We start from the raw sequence: 12,525 nt of genomic DNA, 5'->3' as shown, positions 1-12,525 counted from the left end.
ACGGCAACGGTTGGAGTTAAAGGTAGGATAGGTAGGAATTGGTTAAAAAACTTTTTTTCCAAATTGGTTTAAACTTTCTTTATATCAATACATAATTAAAATGTAAGTACTCTGAAAAAGAAAAAAATGAGTGTCTGTAGACCTCTCACGACTGTTTTAAAGAGACCACATTATTTCCATTCACTCCACCTTCTCCCTTCTGGGCTCTTTCCAAAGCCACGCCCCCAAAATACATGAACGCGCCTCACCGACCAATCAGCTGGAAGACGCATTATTTACCTCAGCAGTGTGCATGTAGTGACATCATGTCAGAATCACATGTAATAAAAAAATCGAACTTTTATCAGTATGAATATAAACAAATAAGATGTCTTTTAGTACTCACTATCAAGCTAGAATACCGATACTGGTAAAGTTTAATATATTTTTGTTTGATTTGGTAACGAGCTAGTTATATTTATAAGGCAAAGCTAAAAATGGGTAGCATTGATACATGTTTTTCCAATAACATCAGTTATGCTGTAATGAAGATGAATTTCGTGTAAGATTAATAACATATACTGTGTTTTGCATGTAAGAGTTTCCATGATGAAAGCATTGTTGATTAGTAGTAGCTAAAGCTAACTTGGTTCTAAAAAAAAGTTCCTGGATGCGGTGTACTAGCTTTTACACATGCATTTTGTTATCTAAAGTTAAATTTTGCGAAATTCAACACAACAGCGATCAACTTGAGCTAAACATATTGAGTATTTATCATCTCTGCTAATGGCTAAGTGTATAACATTGCAACTTTATGCTAAGTAATGTTATGTTCGCTATATTAGGCAGCGTCGTGTGCTCTTGATACCATGGGCGTAGGTTTAGGGGAGGACGCTAGGTACTAGTCCCAATCAATATTTTAAGATGGCAAAATTGTCCCCACCAATATTTTAGCAAACTCCTTCGTGCTGCTATATGGATCGATTCCGTATCTTCCCGTATTTACAAGCAAAATGACGCGTCCCGCCGTATCAAACCAATACGGGACGGAATGCACAAGATTGCGTTTTAGCGGCTTTGCTGCCATAGCGACGGAGTCTCGAGAACATGCGCTGTAAACTTGCGCGCTTTTTTAAAAACATGTCGAGCTCGCGTCCACCGTTTAAACGCAAGAGGATTTCCAGATATAGGGCTGAATAGAAAAAAAGGTATCAGTGGGTCTGTCCAGTAACTTAAGATGAACCTAAGACAAACTGCACCCTTTGCAGAGAAGCATTTCAGTGTCTCAGACTGTCTGACTTAAAGCAGCAGTGATGACGGACACATCCGTGCTTCTAGGTAGGCCTATTGTTTTTTTAATGGATAATATATTAATATAATATTCCATATATTACCAAAGCTTGGCAGACTTATTTTTCTAAACATTAGACCGGTTATAGATTATAGCCTAATTAATGCTATTAATTTATAATTTAGCGATAGGCTATGTTAATAATAAATAATCCTGTCATATAAAGTTTGACATTTAAAAAATATTTAGATAATAATGGGACAAATAACTGCACAATAATATAGTCATAATAGTAAATTAATAAAGAAAATTTAATTTAAAGGGGGGGTGAAATGCTGTTTCATGCATACTGATCTTTTTACACTGTTAAAGACTTGGAATCCCATACTAAACATAGACAAAGTTTCAAAAGTTAAGGTGGACGTTTGATGGGAGTATTTCTTTGTCAAAAATACTACTTCCGGTTAGTCATAAGTTTCGGCAAGTTTTTTGAGATCATGCGTCCCCATTGACGTTAGTGGGGGCGGAATTTCCTTGTATGGGCCTTACGGACAATTCTACCGGAAGCGCGTGAGAGAGAGCGAGGGAGAGAGCGAAAGCAACAGCCTACGCCCATCAAAGCGGGGCTTGTAGGATGCTGGACAGGTGACAATTACACATAGCACATAACAATGTCACCAAAAAAGTGGGTTTTTGGTTGCCAGACCAAGACAGTCCTGCACAGATTCGCCAAAAACCCCGCGTTAAGGCAACAGTGGATGTAATTTGCTTTTCCGGATCAGCAACTGAGTTGCGCGAATGTTTATATCTGTTCGCTGCATTTCGGTGCCGACTGTTTCACAAGGCCCAGCTCGACGCCGAATTTTCCCAATCGCCTAATGCTGAAGGATGGAGCAGTCCCAACGTTAGAAGGGTTAGTGAGACTGCTTTTAGTCCGCTTACTGTCTACACAAACCACGCGTAAACACACAAACACACGTGCACAACTGCACTTCCCACATGTACACCTTCAAAGACAAAAATACGACGATATAATTCAAGTATAAATATGTAAATAACACAAGCCGCTAAGCATATTATATAGTTAGTGTATAACTTGTAACTTACCACATACAGACGTCCTGCTCTAGTCGTTTTTGCTGCTGCTCCTGTTCAACTGCAGCCTCTGGGTCTGATTCCGGATCATAGATGTATGGCTGTATCTGATTAAAAGCCATATTTTTATTTTGAATAAAGTTTTTTTCCGCTGTTAGGGATGACGCTCGACTCAACACACAGCGCGCTGCTGCACACGTCATTATTTAGCTCCGCTCACACGACACGCCCCCACCCGCTCGGCTTTTTTCGGAAAGACTCGGAACAGCGCATCTTTCTTATATAATTATTAAAAAAATAAAAACTTTTCGGAGATATGCAGGATGCAATGCTACTCTTTAGGTACTCAAGATTGACATGACACTGACTGAAACTGAGTGTTTCACCCCCCCTTTAATGTTTGAATTTCAGAATTTTTTTTTCAGTAGTGGTTATTGGTTCAAAATGACTGCTTAAAGAGACAGTGCACCCAAAAATTAAAAATCTTTCAATTTCCTTTTTAAACCTGTATACATTTCTTTGTTATGTTGAATTCCTACCATGGAAGTAAATAGGGACTTTAAGCAACAGCCACTGATGGAACGGCAACAGCGACTGGAAATAAACTTTTAACTGCCGTAGCCAAAGAACGCAAAAATCACTAAGCAACAATAAAGAGATGGCGTAATGGTTCATTTAACATAATTTGACCAAACATAAAGAAACATGTAATTTAAAAAGCAAGGAAATGGTTGCTTTTGGCATTAAATTATAAACAGATACAATTAAAATGCCACATAACTATATTTACTTATCTAATCTGTCACGCATTAATGACTACGGCAAATCAGCTGTTCTCCCGTAGTAGACGGTTACAGTAGAACGTCACGAAGTAGCAGTTAAAGTCGTGCATGCGCAATAGAACGCCAGAACGCCGTTGCCGTTCCATCAGTGGCTGTTGCTTAAAGTCCCTAATGGTGCCCCCAAAGCAGCCTGGTTACAAACTTTCTTCAAAATATCTTATTTTGTGTTCAGCAGAACAAAGAAACTCATACAGGTTTGGAACATCATGAGGGCGAGTAAATGATGACAGGATTTTTATTCTTGGGTGAGCCATCCCTTTAAAGTGCACCAATATAGGCTATTAAAGAGTTCTTTAGAAATAAATAAAATAATCAAATGTAAAATAATATAAAATGTGTTCTGTTGCAAGCTTGCATAGGCCTACTTGATTCCATGTTTATTGTTGAGCTGTTGTCATTGTTTAATTGTCACTCTTATCACTACTATCACTCTTTAAATGCCAAGTTCATAAATGATTTTCAAAAACTGATTCAAAACTGGTTTGGAGAAAAAAAAACTTACAAACAAAATAACTTATTTTCAATCTAAAAAGTGATGTGAAGCGAACGAAAATAATGAGCAGTGTTTATTGTAGATTAAAAAGTCTGAAGTCACTTGATTTTTATACTCTCCTTTTCAGAGTACTTACATTTTAATTATGTATTGATATATAAAGAAAGTTTAAACAAATTTGGACAAAAGTGTTTTAGATCAGTCCTACCTATTCCACCTTTAAAAATCTTCATTTATGTTCTACTGAAGAAACAAAGACACCTACCTACATGTTGGATGCACTGGGGGTAAGCAGATAAACATCAAATTTAAATTTTTGGGTGAACTAACCCTTTAAACCAAACCAGGAAAGACCTCAATTGGATAGACCTACAACCAATCAGAGCAACGGAGCGACGCATAACATTAGTTGTCAAATGTCAAAAGAACTCAACTGCACTGTGTTGCCAAGTCTGCGTTTTCCCAAGGGTTGTTTTCCATGTCCACAGGTTGAAGTGAAGCGACCTCAATTATATGATATTTAGACCCATGAATGCAAAATTTAGCAGACAACCTTGCCAAGATAATACACATTTTACCCCCCAAATCCCATTTTTTTCCGGTGAAGCTATTGTTTTGGGCTAGTAGTTGGCGGGTTTTTGTGTAAAAAACTTGGCAACCCTGTCTGCACGCACACTTGAATAAACGATTTTTGCTGGGTGTTGTAAAAAAAGAGTTTAAGGATACACAGAGTACTTACCAACATGATCTTAATTTCTGAGAGAAAGAGTGAAGGTGAATGCTTATATGAACAAGTTTTCCGTTTAGGATTATAACAAATTCAACCAAATGCCTTTGATGACGTGGATAATTACATTATTGTTTATCATCTTTCCATCATCATCTAAAGCCTGCCCTGACTACTTGATTTGTCCAAACAGTTTCTGTTCGAGCATAATTACTCCTCTATGGATCAAGTCCAGACCGAACTGCCCGAGCTCAAATGTTGTGGGCGTTGCTGAGTTCGGCTGGCATTCAGGCTAAGTGTATGTGTTCCCCTTACTACTGTACAATATTACTGTATGTTTTAAGTAAAATCTGCTAATCAGTGTTCACCACACATCTTAAATTCAAACACAGTTTTTGCATTTTGAAGTATTTTATTATTAGCAGTCATCTACACTGACACTGCATGCAAACTGTACAGAGCTGTGGCCTACAGAAAGAGAAACCGTGACTATGTTAATCTGTTTAACTTAACTTGGACTCTCTCAATGAAACTAATGTTGATAAATCAGTCAATGAACAAATCACACATCTCTATTTTTTTCTGGTCCTTATAGTCCAACATGTTCTCAGCTAAAAAAAGGGTTCTGTCATTGATTCCTGCTCAGTCTCAGGAGACTTCCATGTGCTGTTATTGTCCAATGTAATGAAGGCTCCTTTTATCACCCTTTTCCTCCGGGTCAAAGGGCATTCATTGAGACAAATGATCAACAAAATGAATGATGACCAAAGTAATCAGAAGTGGAAAACGTATATCATATTCTTCTGCTTGTCATTGCAACTATTCGATTCTGCTTAGCTATTAATCACAGGACCCCAGCTGACAAATAAGGTCCACGGTTGAAATATATTTCCAAAAATATAATTTTCAAAAACTTTGAAAAAGTTTGTTTTGAACATGGTTGTGATTTTCCTGTATTTGCTATGTTATTAAAGACTCTGTATTTCTAATAATTTTCTTCGTTGTGCACTTTCCTCAGTAACCATTTTCTATTTTGTGAAACATTAAAACTGGCAAGTTATGGTGAGAGCAGGGCACAACCTAACGTTGTTTGTGTAAATCCACTTGGGGTTCCGAGTTTTTTTTCCCCCACATTAATTTCACACGTCTAGTACAATTATATGGTTTGTTTCATTGATACAGTATATTAATACAGTATTCAGTATACTTTTTGTCTTGATTTACCTCGAAAAAAATGGAAGGGAAATGTGACAACATGCCCCTTAGGTGTGGTACATTGTAACGTGAGGGGCACAATGTAACATGACAGCTTAAAATGTTACCTGATATAAATCATAAAATATCCAAGATAAACTAAAACAATTTTTGTCAATGAAATACTATTATATATTTAAAATAAAATAAAGGATTTTTTTTAAATCATTAAAAATATAGTCATTTTTAATCTGACAACAAGCACATTGCTAAATACAGCTATACAGCATAGTTAAAAACATAATGATAATTAAGAATTTCTAAATATTGACTCTCAGTCATTATATACCATTTTGATCATGTCTTCAGCTGGTTAGATCAGCATTAAATAACTATCTCAAAGAACTAGCACACACATGCATGTATATATTTAAGACATATTTGCATGTAGGGAGACCAGGGGCACTGTACAGTATGTTTCCATGTACACAAGAAGAGAACCCCACATTTTGGGAGAGCCCCTCAGTGAATGTTTTTTTTTTTCCAATTGAATCAAGTGAAAAACATCTTTAATCCACAAGGAGTGAGTAGGTCTTATTTCTTTAGTAATATTAACAACAGTCAGCAAGACTGTTATTTGTAATTTTGATTGCAATAAATCTATGGGAGTAGGAGTGGGAAGACTAGGAAATTGTGGGTGCATATTACGAATAAAACTACTTTGTCAACATTTTAATTTAACATGTCAAATGCTTTTCTTCCATTTCCAGTGTAATTCATTTTTTTCTTGTATTTTAAAGATGCAAGGGGTAAATGCTGCTCAACAGAGCAAGGCAACGGGGTTCTAAGTTGGTGACAGACTTGCTGGATGGAGATGCACTTAAGTTCAGCAGCTTCCTGAATGATACGTTGACTCATATTAGCAACCTGTCAGAGAAATTGCAGCAGTAGCTGATGTCCACATGCAGTTGCCTGACCAGTACCCAGGCAGTGATCCTCAAATACAGGTACATAGATTGATTACTGTTTATATATATATATATATATATATATATATATATATATATATATATATATATATATATATATACAGTCTTGTTCAAAATAATAGCAGTACAATGTGACTAACCAGAATAATCAAGGTTTTTAGTATATTTTTTATTGCTACGTGGCAAACAAGTTACCAGTAGGTTCAGTAGATTCTCAGAAAACAAATGAGACCCAGCATTCATGATATGCACGCTCTTAAGGCTGTACAATTGGGCAATTAGTTGAAAGGGGTGTGTTCAAAAAAATAGCAGTGTGGCATTCAATCACTGAGGTCATCAATTTTGTGAAGAAACAGGTGTGAATCAGGTGGCCCCTATTTAAGGATGAAGCCAACACTTGTTGAACATGCATTTGAAAGCTGAGGAAAATGGGTCGTTCAAGACATTGTTCAGAAGAACAGCGTACTTTGATTAAAAAGTTGATTAGAGAGGGGAAAACCTATAAAGAGGTGCAAAAAATGATAGGCTGTTCAGCTAAAATGATCTCCAATGCCTTAAAATGGAGAGAAAAACCAGAGAGATGTGGAAGAAAACGGAAGACAACCATCAAAATGGATAGAAGAATAACCAGAATGGCAAAGGCTCAGCCAATGATCACCTCCAGGATGATCAAAGACAGTCTGGAGTTACCTGTAAGTACTGTGACAGTTAGAAGACGTCTGTGTGAAGCTAATCTATTTTCAAGAATCCCCCGCAAAGTCCCTCTGTTAAAAAAAAGGCATGTGCAGAAGAGGTTACAATTTGCCAAAGAACACATCAACTGGCCTAAAGAGAAATGGAGGAACATTTTGTGGACTGGTGAGAGTAAAATTGTTCTTTTTGGGTCCAAGGGCCACAGGCAGTTTGTGAGACGACCCCCAAACTCTGAATTCAAGCCACAGTACACAGTGAAGACAGTGAAGCATGGAGGTGCAAGCATCATGATATGGGCATGTTTCTCCTACTATGGTGTTGGGCCTATTTATCGCATACCAGGGATCATGGATCAGTTTGCATATGTTAAAATACTTGAAGAGGTCATGTTGCCCTATGCTGAAGAGGACATGCCCTTGAAACGGTTGTTTCAACAAGACAATGACCCAAAACACACTAGTAAACGGGCAAAGTCTTGGTTCCAAACCAACAAAATTAATGTTATGGAGTGGCCAGCCCAATCTCCAGACCTTAATCCAATTGAGAACTTGTGGGGTAATATCAAAAATGCTGTTTCTGAAGCAAAACCAAGAAATGTGAATGAATTGTGGAATGTTGTTAAAGAATCATGGAGTGGAATAACAGCTGAGAGGTGCCACAAGTTGGTTGACTCCATGCCACACAGATGTCAAGCAGTTTTAAAAAACTGTGGTCATACAACTAAATATTAGTTTAGTGATTCACAGGATTGCTAAATCCCAGAAAAAAAAATGTTTGTACAAAATAGTTTTGAGTTTGTATAGTCAAAGGTAGACACTGCTATTTTTTTGAACACACCCCTTTCAACTAATTGCCCAATTGCACAGCCTTAAGAGCGTGCATATCATGAATGCTGGGTCTTGTTTGTTTTCTGACAATCTACTGAACCTACTGGTAACTTGTTTGCCACATAGCAATAAAAAATATACTAAAAACCTTGATTATTCTGGTTAGTCACATTGTACTGCTATTATTTTGAACAAGACTGTATATATATAAAAGTGTTATTAATCTTCAGCTTAAAAATGGGTTTTCCCATTCCTAAGACCTAGTCCAATTTTAACTCCTAATATATGACCTGCCTCTTGTCATGACTTCGTCATGTTGCTCATGTATTAAATACATTTATCCTTATGAAAAGGCAAAACACTCTCACATCATGTATGCACTGAACCACTCATTGTGATTGCATTAATGATTAAGAGAGTAAAGTATTAATCTGCAAATCCTTTTGAAAAAGTAAACTAAAACATAATTTTTGACTACAAACGTGGACTGGTGCTGAGGAAGGTGTTGGATTCCAACACCTACCAAGGTGTTAACCTGAGACACAGTGACACTAGCCACAATGGCTAACAAAGAAAAACTTCTGGACAAACTGTGCGACAGCATGGACAACAGGCTTGAGGATGTGTGGTCTGGAATCCTGAGCGATACAAAGATAGTGAGCTTCCGACAAAGGCCTGATCCAGAAAACAGCGCAGGTTCTCAGAGCATCTTGGTTAATGTTCTTAATGTACATTAAAGGGATAGTTCACCCAAAAATGAAAATTCTGTCATCATTTACTCGCCCTCAAGTTGTTAATTTTCTTTTTCTGCTGAACACAAAAAAAGATAATTTGTAGAATTAGCAACCATTGACAACCATAGTATTTTTTCCCCTACAATGGTAGTCAATAGTTGCTGTATCTGCTTGGTTACAAACATTCTCCAATATTCTCCAAACAAAGAAACTCGTCAACAACTTAAGGGTGAGTGGCTGGTAAAACGTCATTGTGGAAGGTGGAATTTTAAATCCACCTGCCACAGTGGCTGGTGGTCAAAAAAGTTAATCCAAAAAATATGGTTTAAATTCATATCCCCCCCCCCCCCCCCCTCAGTTCTACAAACAATACCCCATAATGACAATTTGAAAGAAGTTTGTTTGAAATCTTTGCAAATGTACATATTACACAACTTGGTACAACTTGGTATACATATATAACAACTTAGTACAGCTCAAGGTACTGCTCATCACCTGGCCAATACCATCCCTACAGTGAAACATGGTGATGGCAGCATCATGATGTGGGGATGTTTTTCAGTGGCAGGAACTTGGAGACTAGTCAGGATCAAGGAAAAGATGAATGCAGGAATATGTATAGAGACGTATTTGATGAAAACCGGCTCCAGAGCGCTTTGGACCTCAGACTAGGGCAAAGGTTCATCTTCCAACTGGACAATGACCCTAAGTACACAGCTAAGATACCAAAGTAGTGGCTACAGGAATGTGAATCAACACTGTTAAAGGGGGGTGAAACACTCAGTTTCAGTCAATCTCATGTCAATCTTGAGTACCTATAGAGTAGTATTGTATCCTTCATATCTCCGAAAAGTCTTTAGTTTTATCATATTTATAAAAGAAATATAGGCTGTACCGTGACTTTCCGGAAAAAAACGAGCGCCTGGAGGCGTATCGTGTGGGCAGAGCTAAAGAATGACGATCGCAAACAAAGCGGTGACGTCCTCAAGCGTGGAGAAACCCATCGCTATCTCAGCTAATACAGATAATGATCCACAATCAAATCTGAGGCTGAAATAAATTGAACAGGAGAAACAGCAACAGCAGGACGTCAGTCTCTGTGGTATGTAACGTTACTGTATTTAGGGGCCTGTCAACATTTATGTGTCTTTACAAGCAGTTTATGAGGACATGATTCAGTTTATGGACTATTGTATGCGACTAGACCTTAGAAGTAGCAAGCAAAATGGTTTTGCACGTCAGAGTCAGACTAGTGTAACGTTATACAGAACAACAATGGAGTAACCGTTAGCGCATTTGAATGACGAAGCACACGATCGTGTCGTTTACTGATGTTAACTCACGCGACGAGCCAATAGCAGAGACATTTGAAGCAGATTTACTCACCGGCTGCTTCCAAAGCAGGACCGAACCTTTATCGCTGGGACCGCTCCATCAAAAACACACTTCTTTGGTATGATTTGTTGAAGTCCTGTGACAGCAGTGACCGTGGAAATCCACTTTGAGACGTGACTGATGCGATGCTTTGAAGCTTCCCGTAATTTCTGCGTTCAAATCGGTTTAAATGTAGCGCTGCCTTCCCGGAATGCTGTGCTGAAGTGTTGAAGTCGCTCGACGTCACCCATAGGAATAAAGTGGAGCACGCCAGCGCGGCGCGAGAGCAGTGTTTACGGCGTGCATATCCTCTCTCTCGCTCTAGTGACGCGCGCGCACCCTACCGGGAGAAGAGCCCGTACGGCCCATACAAGGACCTTCCGTTTTATTAACGTCAAGTGGACCCATACTCGAAAAAAACTCTCCGAAACTTGTGAGAAACCGGAAGGAGTATTTTTAACACAGAAATAAACGTCCAACATTAGTTTTTGAAAATTTGTCTATGTTTAGGATGGGAATCCAAGTCTTTAACAGTGTAAAAAGCTCAGTATGCATGAAACAGCATTTCACCCCCCCTTTAATGTCCTTGTGGCCCAGCCAGAACCCAGACGTGAACCTGATTGAACACCTCTGGAGAGATCTGAAAATGTGCACATACGCTCCCCATCCAACCTGATGGAGCTTCGAGATGTCCTGCAAAGAAGAATGGGAGAAACTGCCCAAAAATAGGTAGGCCAAGCCTGTAGCATCATATTCAAAAAGACGTGAGGTGCCAAAGGTGCTTAAAAAAAGAATTGAGCAAAAGCTGAGAATACTTATGTACATGTGATTTTTTTTAACATTTTGTACATTTTATAAATTTGCAAAGATTTCAAACACACTTCTTTCACATTGTCATTATGGGATATATAGGAAACACATTATGAATTTAATCGATTTTGGAATAAGGCTGTAACATAACAATGTGGTAAAAGTGAAGATTTTGAATAATATGAATACTTTCCAGATACACTGTACATTACTTTCTTTACGACATTACATCATTTTGTTTTCGCAGCCCTGGTTTACGAGTTCTCACAGCTTGTTCTTGACACATCGTCTGAGCAGAACTTTTTTTCTTGTGGGTGTCAGAGAACTATTATGTGATTTGTCAGAAAGTTTATGTGGGTGGGGTTAATGCGGAGAAATGGACATGTTCACCTGCTTTTCTCGTGAAGCATGGAATGTCCTGTACAGCGGGTTGATGGTGTGGCAATAGTTTGAGTCGACGTGGAATGCCCTCTGGTGGCAGTGATGGGTACTCTAGTTGGTGATGGTGACCAACTCGCATTGTCAATGTTTCAATTTTTGCCTTTACATGATAATAGACACCTTGATTTGCAGGTTCTAAACTGTTTAGGTTTGGAGGTAAACTCACAAAACTTCATACCCACATAATCTTTATAACATAATGTTATTTTCAGACTTTGTATTGCATGTTTTACAAATAACTAACACATAAAACATTTAAACGCATTAAATGTTTTTTTTTTTTTTTTTTTTTTGCTATTTTATAAGTGATATGTTTTTATGACAGTATGTTGGTGCTAATTCCCAGCCACCATTGAGGATGGCCATATAAGTGCACAGTGCTTACTGCAACTCTATTTCTGGACCAAGCTCAAGATTTTAGCAACAAACCTTTATTCACACATTAAAAAAGAAGCATGTTATCAAGACAAAGACATAATATGTGGTGATGTATTAATTATATCTTTAGCCAGATAACAATTGTGACATGCTTTGTTATTGTTACAATGCTGCAGGGCAGCTTCTTGAAAAAAAATCTCTCTCTCTTTGTCTTTATAGTTCTGTATTTTCCTGTCCCACCCCCCACTAAGTCTCTGCAGTTAGCCAGGACGTCTTGTGCAATGAGTGGGAAAGCAGCCCAGATTTAACAGTTGCGGTCCAGTGAAACCACTTCATTTCAGGACCTGGCGCTCCCATCTGCCTCCCTCTTATCCTGGAATTTGTCTCTTTGCCTCAGACAGAGCCGCAATTTTTATAAAACATACCATGCATCAAGATCAGAGCGCTGTAATCCCTCAGAAGCTCTACGTTCCTCTGACATTTCAAAGTAGCTCATGGCGCTGCACCTTATGTGCACCACAGGAAAAACTAGTATGATTTATCAAGAGGGAGGGATGAACTCTGACTCTCCAGGTCCTGTACACCAACAAACAAGGGCAGGCCTTATCTCTGTGCCCAGATGAAGGCATGAAGTTTTAGGGGATTTGGGTCAAAGATC

This window comes from Pseudorasbora parva, chromosome 16 (assembly GCF_024679245.1).
Source record: "Pseudorasbora parva isolate DD20220531a chromosome 16, ASM2467924v1, whole genome shotgun sequence".
Classification (NCBI taxonomy): Eukaryota; Metazoa; Chordata; class Actinopteri; order Cypriniformes; family Gobionidae; genus Pseudorasbora; species Pseudorasbora parva.
The sequence above is the reverse complement of the archived record's forward strand: the minus strand, read 5'-3'. Positions refer to the sequence as shown.